This window comes from Delphinus delphis, chromosome 7 (genome assembly GCF_949987515.2).
Source record: "Delphinus delphis chromosome 7, mDelDel1.2, whole genome shotgun sequence".
Classification (NCBI taxonomy): Eukaryota; Metazoa; Chordata; class Mammalia; order Artiodactyla; family Delphinidae; genus Delphinus; species Delphinus delphis.
Genome location: NC_082689.1, coordinates 22,257,134 through 22,271,624, shown reverse-complemented (window position 1 = coordinate 22,271,624; position 14,491 = coordinate 22,257,134). Strand labels below are relative to the sequence as shown.

General features: G+C 38.4%; 1 protein-coding gene across 1 annotated transcript in view; it reads right to left on the bottom strand.

Annotated features, from left to right (window-relative positions):
* Window positions 1–14,491, bottom strand: part of ABCA12 (ATP binding cassette subfamily A member 12) — a 180,294-nt gene that overhangs the window by 121,397 nt on the left and 44,406 nt on the right. The window lies entirely within an intron of this gene.

Genomic DNA, 14,491 nt, shown 5'->3' with positions numbered 1-14,491 from the left:
ATAATAAAACACAAGGCAGCCAATAAAAATGTTGTCAAATAATATGGAAAATATTTGTAATACACTGCTTATTAAAAAGAGGAGATCAGAAAACAGTATGACCAGAATAGCCATAATTGTAAAAATATATATATAAATATATGTAGTATATTAAAAAATCTGGAGTGGGACTTCCCTGGCAGTCCAGTGGTTAAGAGTCCACACTTCCACTGCAGGGGTCTTGGGTTCGATCTCTTGTCAGGGAACTAAAATCCCACATGCCGCATGGCATGGCCAAGTAAACAATAAATAAATTAAAAAAATAAAAAACCTGGAGGAATTTTTTTCCTTGGTGGTTATTTCAAATGACTTTGTTTACTTTCATTTGACTGTATATTAACTATTTTCTCCCACAATGTACATGTCTTCTTTTGTAATCAAAGTCATTATAAATGCAGCCAATCTTCCAAATACAGGAAATATTTTTGTTGTCCTCAAAATTTAACATAATAGCTAAATTAATTATCCTGGACACACAACATTTTCTTCCTATTTAAAAACCAATAATAATGGTATGAATTAATATGCAGATTTTCCCCAATACTAAAGCCACAAGTATTGTAACAGTTAATGGTTTTGTAACCTTTACTTTAACATTTGCTTTGTAAAATATGATGATGGCACACACATGAGTCAAGATAAAAGGCAATGAACATTGTGGTACATGACTCTTTTTGAATTCTGGTTTTCTCAGGGTATATGCCCAGTAGTGGGATTGCTGGGTCATATGGTAGTTCTATTTGTAGTTTTTAAAGGAACCTCCATACTGTTCTCCATAGTGGCTGTACCAGTGGCACATATATACAATGGAATATTACTCAGCCATAAAAAGAAAAGAAATTGAGATATTTGTAATGAGGTGGATAGACCTAGAGTCTGTCATACAGAGTGAAGTAAGTCAGAACGAGAAAGACAAATACCATATGCTAACATATATATATGGAATTTAAGAAAAAAAAATGTCATGAAGAACCTAGGGGTAAGACAGGAATAAAGACACAGACCTACTAGAGAATGGACTTGAGGATATGGGGAGGGGGAAGGGTAAGCTGTGACAAAGCGAGAGAGAGGCATGGACATATATACCCTACCAAATGTAAGGTAGATAGCTAGTGGGAAGCAGCTGCATAGCACAGGGAGATCAAAAGTGCCTGGAGGGGTGGGATAGGGAGGGTGGGAGGGAGGGAGACGCAAGAGGGAAGAGATATGGGAACATATGTATAACTGATTCACTTTGTTATAAAGCAGAAACTAACACATCATTGTAAAGCAATTATACTCCAATAAAGATGTAAAAAAAAAAAAGATAAAAGGCAAGCTGTGAATTACAAATCTTTTCACAATTAGGTTTGATTCTAAAACACTAGCTTCCTCCCTTCCGGGAATACAGAGACAATGAACTTTCAAAAAAGGCAGGTTTACCTCCCAGGAGCCTGTGCAGCCCACAACTGCCAGGGTCCTGTGATCCAGGGACAACTTCCCCCAGAGAACACACGCGCGCCTCAGGCTGTTGCAACGTCGCCCCGGCCTCTGCCACCACAGGCTCACCCCGCACTCCGTGCCCCCTCCCTCGCCCTGGCCTGAGTGAGCCAGAGCCCCCGAATCAGCTGCTCCTTTAACCCCATCCTGTCTGAGCAAAGAACAGACGCCCTCAGGTGACATACACGCAGAGGTGGGGCCAAATCCAAGGCTGAACCGTGGGAGCTGTGTGAACAAACAAGAGAAAGGGAAATCTCTCTCAGCAGCCTCAGGAGCAGTGGATTAAATCTCCACAATCAACGTGATGTACCTGCATCTGTGGAATACCTGAACAGACAACGAATCAGCCCAAATTGAGGAGATGGACTTTGAGAGCAATGATATATATTTTTTTTTTCTCTTTTTCTCTTTTTGTGAGTGTGTATGTGTATGTTTCTGGGTGTGATTTTGTCTGTATAGCTTTGCTTTTGCCATTTGTCCTAGGGTAATGTCTGTCTGTTTTTTGTTTTTTGTAGTACAGTTTTTAGTGCTTGTTATCATTGGTGGATTTGTTTTTTGGTTTCAGTGCTCTCTTCTTTCTTTCTTTCTTTTTTTTCTCCCTTTTATCATGAGCCGTGTGGATGACAGGCTCTTGGTGCTCCAGCCAGGAGTCAGTGTTGTGCCTCTGAGATGGGAGAGCCAAGTTCAGGACACTGGTCTACAAGAGACCTCCCAGATCCACATAATATCAAACAGCAAATATCTCCCAGAGATCTCCATCTCAAAGCCAAGACCCAGCTCCACTCAACGACCAGCAAGCTACAGTGCTGGACACCCTATGCCAAACAACTAGCAAGGCAGGACCACAAACCACCCATTAGCAGAGAGGCTGCCCAAAATCATAATAAGGCCACAGACACCCCAAAACACACAACCAGACGTGGACCTGCCCACCAGAAAGACAAGATCCAGCCTCATCCACCAGAACACAGGCATTAGTCCCCTCCACCAGGAAGCCTACACAACTCACTGAACCAACCTTAGCCACTGGGGGCAGACACCAAAAACAACAGGAACTATGAACCTGCAGCCTGCAAAATGGAGACTCCAAACACAGTAACTTAAGCAAACTGAGAAGACAGAGAAACACACAGCAGATGAAGGAGTAAGATAAAAACCTAGACCTAACAAATGAAGAAGAAATAGGCAGTCTACCTGAAAAAGAATTCAGAATAATGATAGTAAAGTTGATCCAGAATCTTGGAAATAGAATGGAGAAAATACAAGAAACATTTAACAAGGACCTAGAAGAACTAAAGAGAAACCAAACAGTGATGAACAATATAATAAATGCAATTACAAGTTCTCTAGATGGGATCAATAGCAGAATAATTGAGGCAGACAAACGGTTAAGTGACCTGGAAGATAAAATAGTGGAAATAACTACTGCAGAGCAGAATAAAGGAAAAAGAATGAAAAGAATTGAGGACAGTCTCAGAGACCTCTGGGACAACATTAAACGCACCAACATTCAAATTATAGGAGCCCCAAAAGAAGAAGAGAAAAAGAAACGGACTGAGAAAATATTTGAACCTATTATAGTTGAAAATTTCCCTAATAAGGGAAAGGAAATGGTTAAGTCTAGGAAGCACAGAGAATCCCATACAGGATAAACCCAAGGAGAAACATGCCAAGACCATATTAATCAAACTATCAAAAATTAAATACAAAGAAAAAATATTAAAAGCAGCAAGGGTAAAACAACAAATAACATACAAGGGAATCCCCATAAGGCTAACAGCTGATCTTTCAGCAGAAACTCAGCAAGCCAGAAGGGAGTGGTAGGACACCTTTCAAGTGATGAAGGGGAAAAATCTACAACCAAGAATACTCTACTCAGCAAGGATCTCATTCAGATTTGACAGAGAAATTAAAACTTTTACAGACAAGCAAATGCTAAGAGAATTCAGCACCACCAAACCACCTTTACAACAAATGCTAAAGGAATTTCTCTAGGCAAGAAACACAAGAGGAGGAAAAGACCTACAATAACAAACCCCAAACAATTAAGAAAATGGTAATAGGAACATACATATCGATAATTACCTTAAATGTAAATGGATTAAATGCTCCAACCAAAAGACATAGACTGGCTGAATGGATACAAAAACAAGACCCATATATATGCTGTCTACAACAGACCCACTTCAGACCTAGGGACACATACAGACTGAAAGTGAGGGGATGGAAAAAGATATTCCATGCAAATGGAAATCAAAAGAAAGCTGGAGTAGCAATTCTCATATCAGACAAAATAGACTTTAAAACAAAGACTATTAGAAGAGACAAAGAAGGACACTACATAATGATCAAGGGATCAATCCAAGAAGAAGATATAACAATTGTAAATATTTATGCACCCAATATAGGAGCACCTCAATACATAAGGCAAATGCTAACAGCCATAAAAGGGGAAATCGACTGTAACACAATCATAGTAGAGGACTTTTACACCCCACTTTCACCAAGAGACAGATCATCAAAAATGAAAATAAATAAGGAAACACAAGCTTCAAATGATATATTAAACAAGATGGACTTAATTGATATTTATAGGACATTCCAGCCAAAAACAATAGAATACACTTTCTTCTCAAGTGCTCATGGAACATTCTCCAGGATAGATCATATCTTGGGTCACAAATCAAGCCTTGGTAAATTTAAGAAGATTGAAATCATATCAAGTATCTTTTCCAAGAACAACGCTATGAGACTAGATATCCATTACCAGAAAAAATCTATAAAAAATATAAACATTAAACAATACACTACTTAATAACCAAGAGATCACTGAGGAAATCAAAGAGGAAATCAAAAAATACCAAGAAACAAATGACAATGAAAACTGATGCCCCAAAACCTATGGGATGCAGCAAAAGCAGTTCTAAGAGGGAAGTTTATAGCAATACAATACTACCTTAAGAAACAAGAAATATCTCAAATAAACAACCTAACCTTACAAAAGCAATTAGAGAAAGAAGAACAAAAAAACCCAAAGTTAACAGCAGGAAAGAAATCATAAAGATCAGATCAGAAATAAATGAAAAAGAAATGAAGGAAACAATAGCAAAGATCAATAAAACTAAAAGTTGGTTCTTTGAGAAGATAAACAAAATTGATAAACCATTAGCAAGATTCATCAGGAAAAAAGGGAGTGACTCAAATCAATAGAATTAGAAGTGAAAAAGGAGAAGTAACAACTGACACTGCAGAATACAAAGGATCATGAGAGATTACTACAAGCAACTATATGCCAATAAAATGGACAACCCGGAAAAAATGGACAAATTCTTAGAAAAGCACAACCTTCCGACCCTGAACCAGGAAGAAATAGAAAATATGAACAGACCAATCACAAGCACTGAAATTGAAACTGTGATTAAAAATTTTCCAACAAACAAAAGCCCAGGACCAGATGGCTTCACAGGCGAATTCTATCAAACATTTAGAGAAGAGCTAACACCTATCCCTCTCAAACTTCCAAAATATAGCAGAGGGAGGAACACCCCCAAACTCATTCTGCAAGGCCACCATCACCCTGATACTAAAACCAGACAAAGATGTCACACAAAAAGAAAACTACAGGCCAATATCACTGATGAACATCGATGCAGAAGTCCTCAACAAAACACCAGCAAACAGAATCCAACAGCACATTACAAGGATCATACACCATGATCAAGTGGGGTTTATTCCAGGAATGCAAGGATTCTTCAATATATGCAAATCAATCAACGTGATACACCATATTAACAAATTGAAGGAGAAAAACCATATGATCATCTCAATAGATGCAGAGAAAGCTTTCGACAAAATTCAACACCCATTTACGATAAAAACTCTCAAGAAAGTAGGCATAGAGGGAACTTACCTCAACAGAATAAATGCCATATATGACAAACCCACAGCGAACATTGCCCTCAGGGGTAAAAAATGAAAGCATTTCCACTAAGATCAGGAACAAGACAAGGTTGCCCACTCTCACAACTATTATTCAACATAGTTTTGGAAGTTTTAGCCACAGCAATCAGAGACGAAAAAGAAATAAAAGGAGTCCAAATCGGAAATGAAGGAGTAAAACTGTCACTGTTTGCATATGACATGATACTATACATAGAGAATCCTAAAGATGCTAGCAGAAAACTACTAGACCTAATCAATGAATTTGGTAAAATAGCAGGATACAAAGTTAATGCACAGAAATCTCTTGCATTCCTATATCCTAATGATGAAAAATCTGAAAGTGAAATTAAGAAAACATTCCCATTTACCACTGCAACAAAAAGAATAAAATACCTAGGAATAAACCTACCTAAGGAGAAAAAAAGCTGTATGAAGAAAATTATAAGACACTGATGAAAGAAATTAAAGATGATACAAACAGATGGAGAGATATACCATGTTCGTGGATTGGAAGAATCAACATTGTGAAAATGACTATACTACCCAAAGCAATCTACAGATTCAATGCAATCCCTATCAAACTACCACTGGCATTTTTCACAGAACAAGAACATAAAAATTCACAATTTGTATGGAAACACAAAAGACCCCGAATAGCCAAAGCAGTCTTGAGAAAGAAAACGGAGCTGGTGGAATCAGGCTCCCTGACTTCAGACTACACTACAAAGCTACAGTAATCAAGACAGTATGGTACTGGCACAAAAACAGAAATACAGATCAATGGAACAGGATAGAAAGCCCAGAGATAAACCCACACACATATGGTCACTTTATCTTTGATAAAGGAGGCATGAATATACAGTGGAGAAAAGACTGTCTCTTCAATAAGTGGTGTTGGGAAAGCTGGACAGTTACATGGAAAAGAATGAAATTAGAACACTCCTTAACACCATACACAAAAATAAACTCAAAATGGATTCGAGACCTAAATGTAAGACCGGACACTATTAAACTCTTAAAGGAAAACATAGGCAGAACACTCCATGACATAAATCACAGAAATATCCTTTTTGATCCACCTCCTAGAGTAATGGAAATAAAAACAAAAATAAACAAATGGGACCTAATGAAACTTAAAAGCTTTTGCACAGTAAAGGAAACCATAAACAAGACCAAAAGACAACCCTCAGAATGGGAGAAAATATTTGCAAATGAAGCAACTGACAAAGGATTAATCTCCAAAATTTACAAGCAGCACATGCAGCTCAGTATCAAAAAAACAAACAACCCAACCCCAAAATGGGCAGAAGTCCTAAATAGATATTTCTCCAAAGAAGACACACAGATTGTCAACAAACACATGAAAGAATGCTCAACATCATTAATCATTAGAGAAACGCAAATCAAAACTACAATGAGATATCATCTCACACCAGTCAGAACGGCCATCATCAAAAAATCTACAAACAATAACTGCTGGAGAGGGTGTGGAGAAAAGGGAACGCTCTTCCACTGTTGGTGGGAATGTAAATTGATACAGCCACTATGGAGGACAGTATGGAGGTTCCTTAAAAAACTAAAAATAGAACTACCATATGACCCAGTAATCCCACTACTGGGCATATACCCTGAGAAAACCAGAATTCAAAAAGAGTCATGTACCGCAATGTTCACTGCAGCTCTATTTACAATAGCCAGGACATGGAAGCAACCTAAGTGTCCATCAACAGATGAATGGAGAAAGAAGATGTGGCACATATACACAATGGAATATTACTCAGCCATACAAGGAAACAAAACTGAGTTATTTGTGGTGAGGTGGATGGACCCAGAGTCTGTCATATAGAGCGAAGTAAGTCAGAAAGAGAAAAACAAATACCGTATGCTAACACATATATATGGAATCTAAAAAACAAACAAACAAAAATGGTCATGAAGAACCTAGGGGCAAGACGGGAATAAATACGCAGACCTACTAGAGAACGGACTTGAGGATACAGGGAGGGGGAAGGGTAAGCTCGGACAAAGTGAGACAGTGGCATGGACATATATACACTACAAAATGTAAAACAGATAGCTAGTGGGAAGCAGCTGCATAGCACTGGGAGATCAGCTCCGTGCTTTGTGACCACCTAGAGGGGTGGGATAGGGAGGGTGGTAGGGAGGGAGACGCCAGAGGTAAGAGATATGGGGATATATGTATATATATAACTGATTCACTTTGTTATAAAGCAGAAACTAACATACCATTGTAAAGCAATTATACTCCAGTAAAGATGTTAAAAACATAAAATAAAATAATACATAAATAAATAAATAAATAAAAATAAAATAAAATAAAAAAGGCAGGTTTAGAAAAAATGAGGGTAATTCCAAACCAAAGACTGCAGAGCAAAACCTTAACTTCCTCATGAATCTGTTAAAAAGATTGTCGGTATAGATATGTTTTTATTATAAAAAGAAAGAAGAAAAAATAGTAAGAGCAACATGGCTAAGTATGCACTATCAGTAGAAAGAATAATAAATAGAAATTCAATCTAAGTAACTGAAATGCAGATCTACATAAAAAAATAAAATTGAAAATAAAAAGGAAGGGGTAATAGGAAAGTTGGCCAGAAAAAAATTAAAGAGAAAAAAAAAATGAAATGGAGAGAAAGATTAGAAGATGCTATACTGTTGACTTTGAAGATTGAGGAAAGAGCCAAAAGCCAAGGAAAGTGGGCAACCTCTAGAAGCCAGAAAACAGATCCTCCTAGAGCCTTCGGAAGAAATGCAGCCCTGCCAACACATTAATTTTTAACTCACTAAGACTAAATTTTGGGCTTCTGAACTCCAGAACCATAAATTAGTAAGTTGGTGTTGTTTTAAAGTCACAAAGTTTGTGGTAATCTGTTACAGCAGCTGTAGGAAAAACTAACATATATGATAATACCAGTATGAATTGAAGTTTCAAAAATTCAAAATAAATTGGAAAGAACTTAAATCCATCAGACTATTCACTACTACCTTCTAAGATGCTTCTTTTTCTGAAACCAGAAAGACCCATGTCTCTCCTAATATTAAACAAGTGAAAATTGCAGTGAACCTTCAATGTTTTCACTGTGGCGCAATTCCTTGAATAAGCACAGAGCAGCAAATTACATGTTAGCATTTCACATCACCCCTCTATAACGAAATTTCTGCCACGGTGAACTGCATACAGCAAGACCTTTATAGTTCTGCAGTGGAATTTCACCATTAATGGTAAGTCACCCTTTTACACAGATTCCACCTGGAGCCACTAACTCAGGGTTAGGAAGAATCCTAGTCCATCTCAAAACATGCAGGGGGTCGTTTGAATGGAAGGCAGATAGAACCAGGTGACCCCTTTGCTCTATACCACTCACCAAGCTGATGGCGTGACTAAGCCAGTGCTGAAAACTGGCAGCTCAGGAGAAGCCACATCGCAACAGGAAGAAAGGAAGAGAAGGGAAAAGATGTCACGGGAAGAAGGTCTAGTAAGAGGTGGCACATTACATCCAGTTTTACTTACTCTGGCACTAATTACAATTTGAAGATTATTAAAGAAAAATTTGAAAGAATTTAAACCCACAACATTCTCTGCTATGGTTAACAACAGATATGCTTATTTTACAGGAAAATTCATCAAGGAATTTCTTTAGAAATAAGATCCCATGGTGTTTAAAAAGTATAGACAGTCCACGTTTTGCAGTTTTTTTGATAACTGATATTTAATTTGTTACAATGGGTTCATGAAAAAGAGGAACTTGTTGTGGTATGTACAAGTTTAAGTTAACACAGCATCATGCAGAATCTGAACTGCCTGCATTATTTATTTTACCATCACTTTTTAACCAAGAACCATACACTCATTGAAACAAGAGAGCAACAACAATAGCACTGACTTATCAAGCATCTACTGTATTCCATGTATGTCATTCATCCTTCTTTGATATCCACAGTATACTTTCTCATGCCCATCAACTTGTCACAAAATCTGGAAATCCTCTAGAACTAACAAGTCAGAATGAAATAGATTTAAACTGTATTATAGCTTTCTTGTGAAAAACATGAAATTTTCAATCTCCTGCCCATCTTAGTTATGTGTACAAGGAAGTAACTACTCAGAGCAATGGTGGAATCCAACCATCCATCCCATGTTGTGAAGAGCTGCTACTTCTAAACTGAACTCATTCTGCTCTGAAGGTGTCTCTGGCACTTTCAGGCTCCAAAATTATGTTTGTCTTTATATTCCTAAACGCTAGGATGCTGGAAAAAGAGTCACATTTCTCTATCCTTCATAGAACTTCTGTGCAGCGAGCAAGGAGCATGCCAAGTTAAAGCTAATCATTGGTGGCCCACGTTCACAGCCAGAGCACAGATTTTAGGATACATGTGGTGGAAGATGATAAATGTGCAAACTATGGCACCACTTGTAGGTGAAAAACCAGATCTAAGGGTCTTGGGATGGAGTGTGAGGCAGAATAAAGTCCTTGGTATCACGAGTCCCCAAAATCTCTCACTCAGGACAACATTCACACCCATCTCCAGGAGGAAAGCTATTGAAGAACTTGCAATTTCGCAGGGAAATTGTAGCCCGGAGACTCCAGCAGGGTCTGGGAGTGAGGTGGGGTGGGTAGTAAGCAAAATTTCAAGCCACTTATGCCAGGCATCGTCAGTGAGGTGGGACGAGCAGCCACCCATGGGTGGGAAGCGGGTGGTCCCATAAGATGGATGCAGTCAACATTATTGACACAGTCCAGTAACACTGACAAGAGTCCAACAGTATTCCAGGGAGTGGATTCAAACCAAACCGTAAAACATTTTTAGCAGTAAACCACCAGTTAACTAAGCTTTTAACGAAATCAAATTTAGTTTTCATCGTTTTAAGAATGAAACTGGCATTACAAAAAGATCCAGTTTAAGAATTTTCAATAAGATACTTTGTAAAGAATTATGATATCAACCTATGCCTCTGTGTTTACCTAGAAGGAGGATCAAGTTTGATTTTCCTTTCCCTTTCTGCACGAATGTCCTTATTCAGTACAACATTAGGGTGACATGACATAAAAATTACAGCAGTAGCTCTCAAAGTGCAGTGCCTGGCTCAACAGCATCAGCGTCACCTGGAAACTTATTAGAAATGAAAATGTGAGATCTACTTCGTAAAAAACGTTGGGGATAGGTTTCAGTAATCTTTATTTTAACAAGTCCTCTAGGTAATTCTGATGCACACTAAAGTTTGAGAACAACAGGATTAGACTGCAAACTTCTCTATAAGAGTTAGATAGTAAATATTTTATGGTGTGGGCCATACTGTCTCCATCACAATTACCCAACCCTGCCATTGTAGCATGAAAGCAACCATAGACAATGTGTACATCAATGCGCCTGCTTGTATTCCAATAAAACTTAATTTATGAAAAAGGCAATGGACTGGCTTTGGTCCACAGGCTGTAGTCTGCTGACCCCCAGGAGGATAACCTCTTACACATGTCCCTCTCCCTCTCCTGCCTCGTTCATTTCTTGTTTACACCTGACCTCCATCCTTCTTTTCCTTTTCCCTTATCTCATCTAATCTACCTACTATTCTCTTTTCTCTTCTTAATCTTTTGTTCTTTCCTTTCCACTTGCCACCTTCTTCTTTCCATTTCTTCTTTTCTCTCCTCCTCCTGAGGCTCCCCTTTCTCTTACCTACCTCTCCATCTCATTACTCACTGATATAGCCAAGAATGCACATTTCTCCCAACATCCTCTCTTATTCTTTTTTTTTCTTTTTCACCACTACAGAAGGATTTTTGCCCACTTCCATAATAACTTCAGGAGCTTTCTGCTCATTGGCACTATCTACAGAAGTACTATTTTCTACTTACTGTAATTTTTTTTTTTTTTTTTTTGCGTTATGCAGGCCTCTCACTATTGTGGCCTCTCCTGTTGCGGAGCACAGGCTTCCGACGCACAGGCTCAGCAGCTGTGGCTCACGGGCCCAGCCGCTCCGCGGCATGTGGGATCTTCCCGGACCGGGGCACGAACCCCGCGTCCCCTGCATCGGCAGGCGGACTCTCAACCACTGCGCCACCAGGGAAGCCCCTTACTGTATTTTTAAAGAAAGAACTGTCACAGTCTTTTTGGTAATGAAGCCACTTCCATCTGACATCATTAGGCTCAGAAAGCATTCTGTAGGCTGCCTTGGTGACATCTGTAAGTATTATAATAATGGTAGAATCGGAGAACTTCCACTGTGTTTCTTTGTGTTTTTCTCGAAGCAGGTCAGAACCCAACCTAGGTGGTATTTTTGTGTTTCCAGGTGAAAGGAATTTGTTCTTTCCCCCTAGTGAAGAGGTGAATGATAAATCTTGGAAGAAAATTCTGACTTTTTAAAATATGGAGTTATTCATTCGAGGAGTTATATTTTTCTTAACTTTTTGGATATAGGGTCACATCTGCAGAAAGAGTATCAGGCCTTCTAATCAGGCAAATGATAAGTCGCCTTGTGAAACACCATGGCAAGAATCTGTCACCAAGACAAGCACGCAAAATGAGACAAGTATATCTGGAAATATTACCTGCAAACAATCAGATAACCAGATATGAATAAAGAAAGTATGGGAAAGGAAATGAATCTCAAAGTGTATCTGTAATAATTTATTAAAGTAAGCCTTTTCATTCTTCTAATTTTTGAGCAAATTTCCTTCTCAATTACATTTTTAAAGACATAATTAAAATTATGAATGGCATAAACCTGACCTTTCAAATTATCATGAACCACAGGACTGTCCTTGTTCTCGTACAAATGCACTTTCCATTTGGAAGATCAGGCTGTTCCCTGAGGAGGGCTGTCTTGTTCCCCTGCCCATCACGAGGTAAAATCAAATACACTAGCTCTTCCTGACTTTACTCCCTCTGAAAAACGGCTTTTTTTTTAACCTTTGCAGCCCAGAGAGACCTTAGTTTAGGATTAAATACTGATATGACTGTGAATCTTCAGACAGAGACATTAGCTCAATAAAACTGCACTTTTTGAGAGACTAAAGAATAAGCTAGGGCTTCCCTGGTGGCGCAGAGGTCGAGAGTCCGCCTGCCGATGCAGGGGATGCGGGTTCGTGCCCTGGTCCGGAAGGATCCCACATGCTGCGGAGCGGCTGGGCCCGTGAGCCATGGCCACTGAGCCTGTGCGTCCGGGGCCTGTGCTCCGCAACGGGAGAGGCCACAGCAGTGAGAGGGCCGCGTACCGCAAAAAAAAAAAAAAAAAAAAGAATAAGCTATTTGAAAGAAAGAAAAATTCTTACATATTTTTTAGCACAATGCTTGACACATTGTAAGCAATAATTAATTATATTAATAAATGAATCAATGAATAGATGAAACCCTGAGGGTCACAGTGAGACAGCATGATTTAGGATTTTAACATAATATACATCTTTATCTTTATTATTTGTAAGACAAAGTTTCAAATTTTATCCCTAAATTATAGTAAGTTCAATGGATAACAATGGATATAGTAAGTTCAATGGATAATAAGTACAAAGGATAACATTGCATTATATTCATGTTCCTTATAAAAGTGGAGAGATTGATGCTGATTAATGAAATCAATAACATTTATCATTACAGGCTCTTAGTTCTTGGCTTCTCTGAAAACCTAGCTGGTACACACTGACATGTAAAACACCAACCACTGAGTTTATTATCCACAAAGTGAATCCATCCATCATCTATTCAATAAATATTTACTGAACAGATATTGCGTGTCTGTGGTGCTAAGTAAGGTTCATTCTTCTATTAAATCTTCTTTCATTTAAACATTTTTATAATGTAACTCTGGGTTATTAGTGTGTGTGTGTGTGTGTGTGTGTGTGTGTGTGTGTGTGTGACTGTGTTTGAGAGAGATAAAGCAAGTGAGTGCCTGCTTTCAAACCTCATCATACTTTTATTAAACAAAATGCATATAGAAATCATTTGTTTTCATGAGTCGTCAGAAATTTTATGTATAAAATATAATTTAAAATAAATAGTAAAACATTGGCTTAAAAAAACTTCATATTTTGAGAGAATTAAACAATTATAATTTCATGTGAACCCATGACAGTCCTATAGGATAGGCAGGGCAAGTGTACACCTATTTTGCAGGTAACTGCAGAAAGATCAAACAATTTGCTCAAGGTTACATGAAAACCAAAATGCCAGGGATGGATCTAGGACAACCATGATATATGACAATAATGAAAACAACATTTTTTTCAGCTAAGTTTCAGTATATCTTGGAGTGAACAGACTGAGAATTTGAAAAACAGATACCACTTCTGGTTTTGCTGTTGATTCACTGAATCACCAGGGGTAAATTAACCTCTTTATATCTCTATTTCCACATCTACCTAATTGAGGATAAAAGACCTTGCCACCTCACAGGGTAACAAGAAAGATTAATTAAAGCTTGTGTAAGGTGCTTTAGCCCTTGTGTAAGGGCTAAAGTGAAACTGGGTATACATGGTATGACTGTGCTGATTGGTCATATCAAAATTGAAGCATTGAAGAGGAAAGACCACACAGAATCATGAGTTACTACCATTGCTCGCCAGACTGCTGTTGCAACATCTGTCTAATTCACACGCAATGGCTGGGGCTCTGCTGCTCTATGTGATCTCCCATTTCTGTGCCTTAAACCAATGAATGGCTAGGATGATTGCATGACATGTTTCTCTTCCTAGTAATTCATAATGTGTACCTGTATCAACTGGTGAAGTGCTTCAATTACTGCGTGCTCAGTGGGTGTGGTGCCATGACACATTCTCCCTCATTCTCCCCAGGCAAGTCTTGCTTCATAGCATAGGTGCTTTTCCAAGTTCAAACCCATTGGCAAAATGAAGACAGTTTCTGGCAGTGAGGTCTGTGGCACAATGACTACTCCTTAAAACAGTGGGTAAGGAGGTCCTGCATACTCAAAAGGTTGGCATCTGTATATGTTTAATGGCTAGAGCCACAGAGAACAAGAACAAACTTTGGGTCATTGAGATGGTGTTCTTCATGCTGG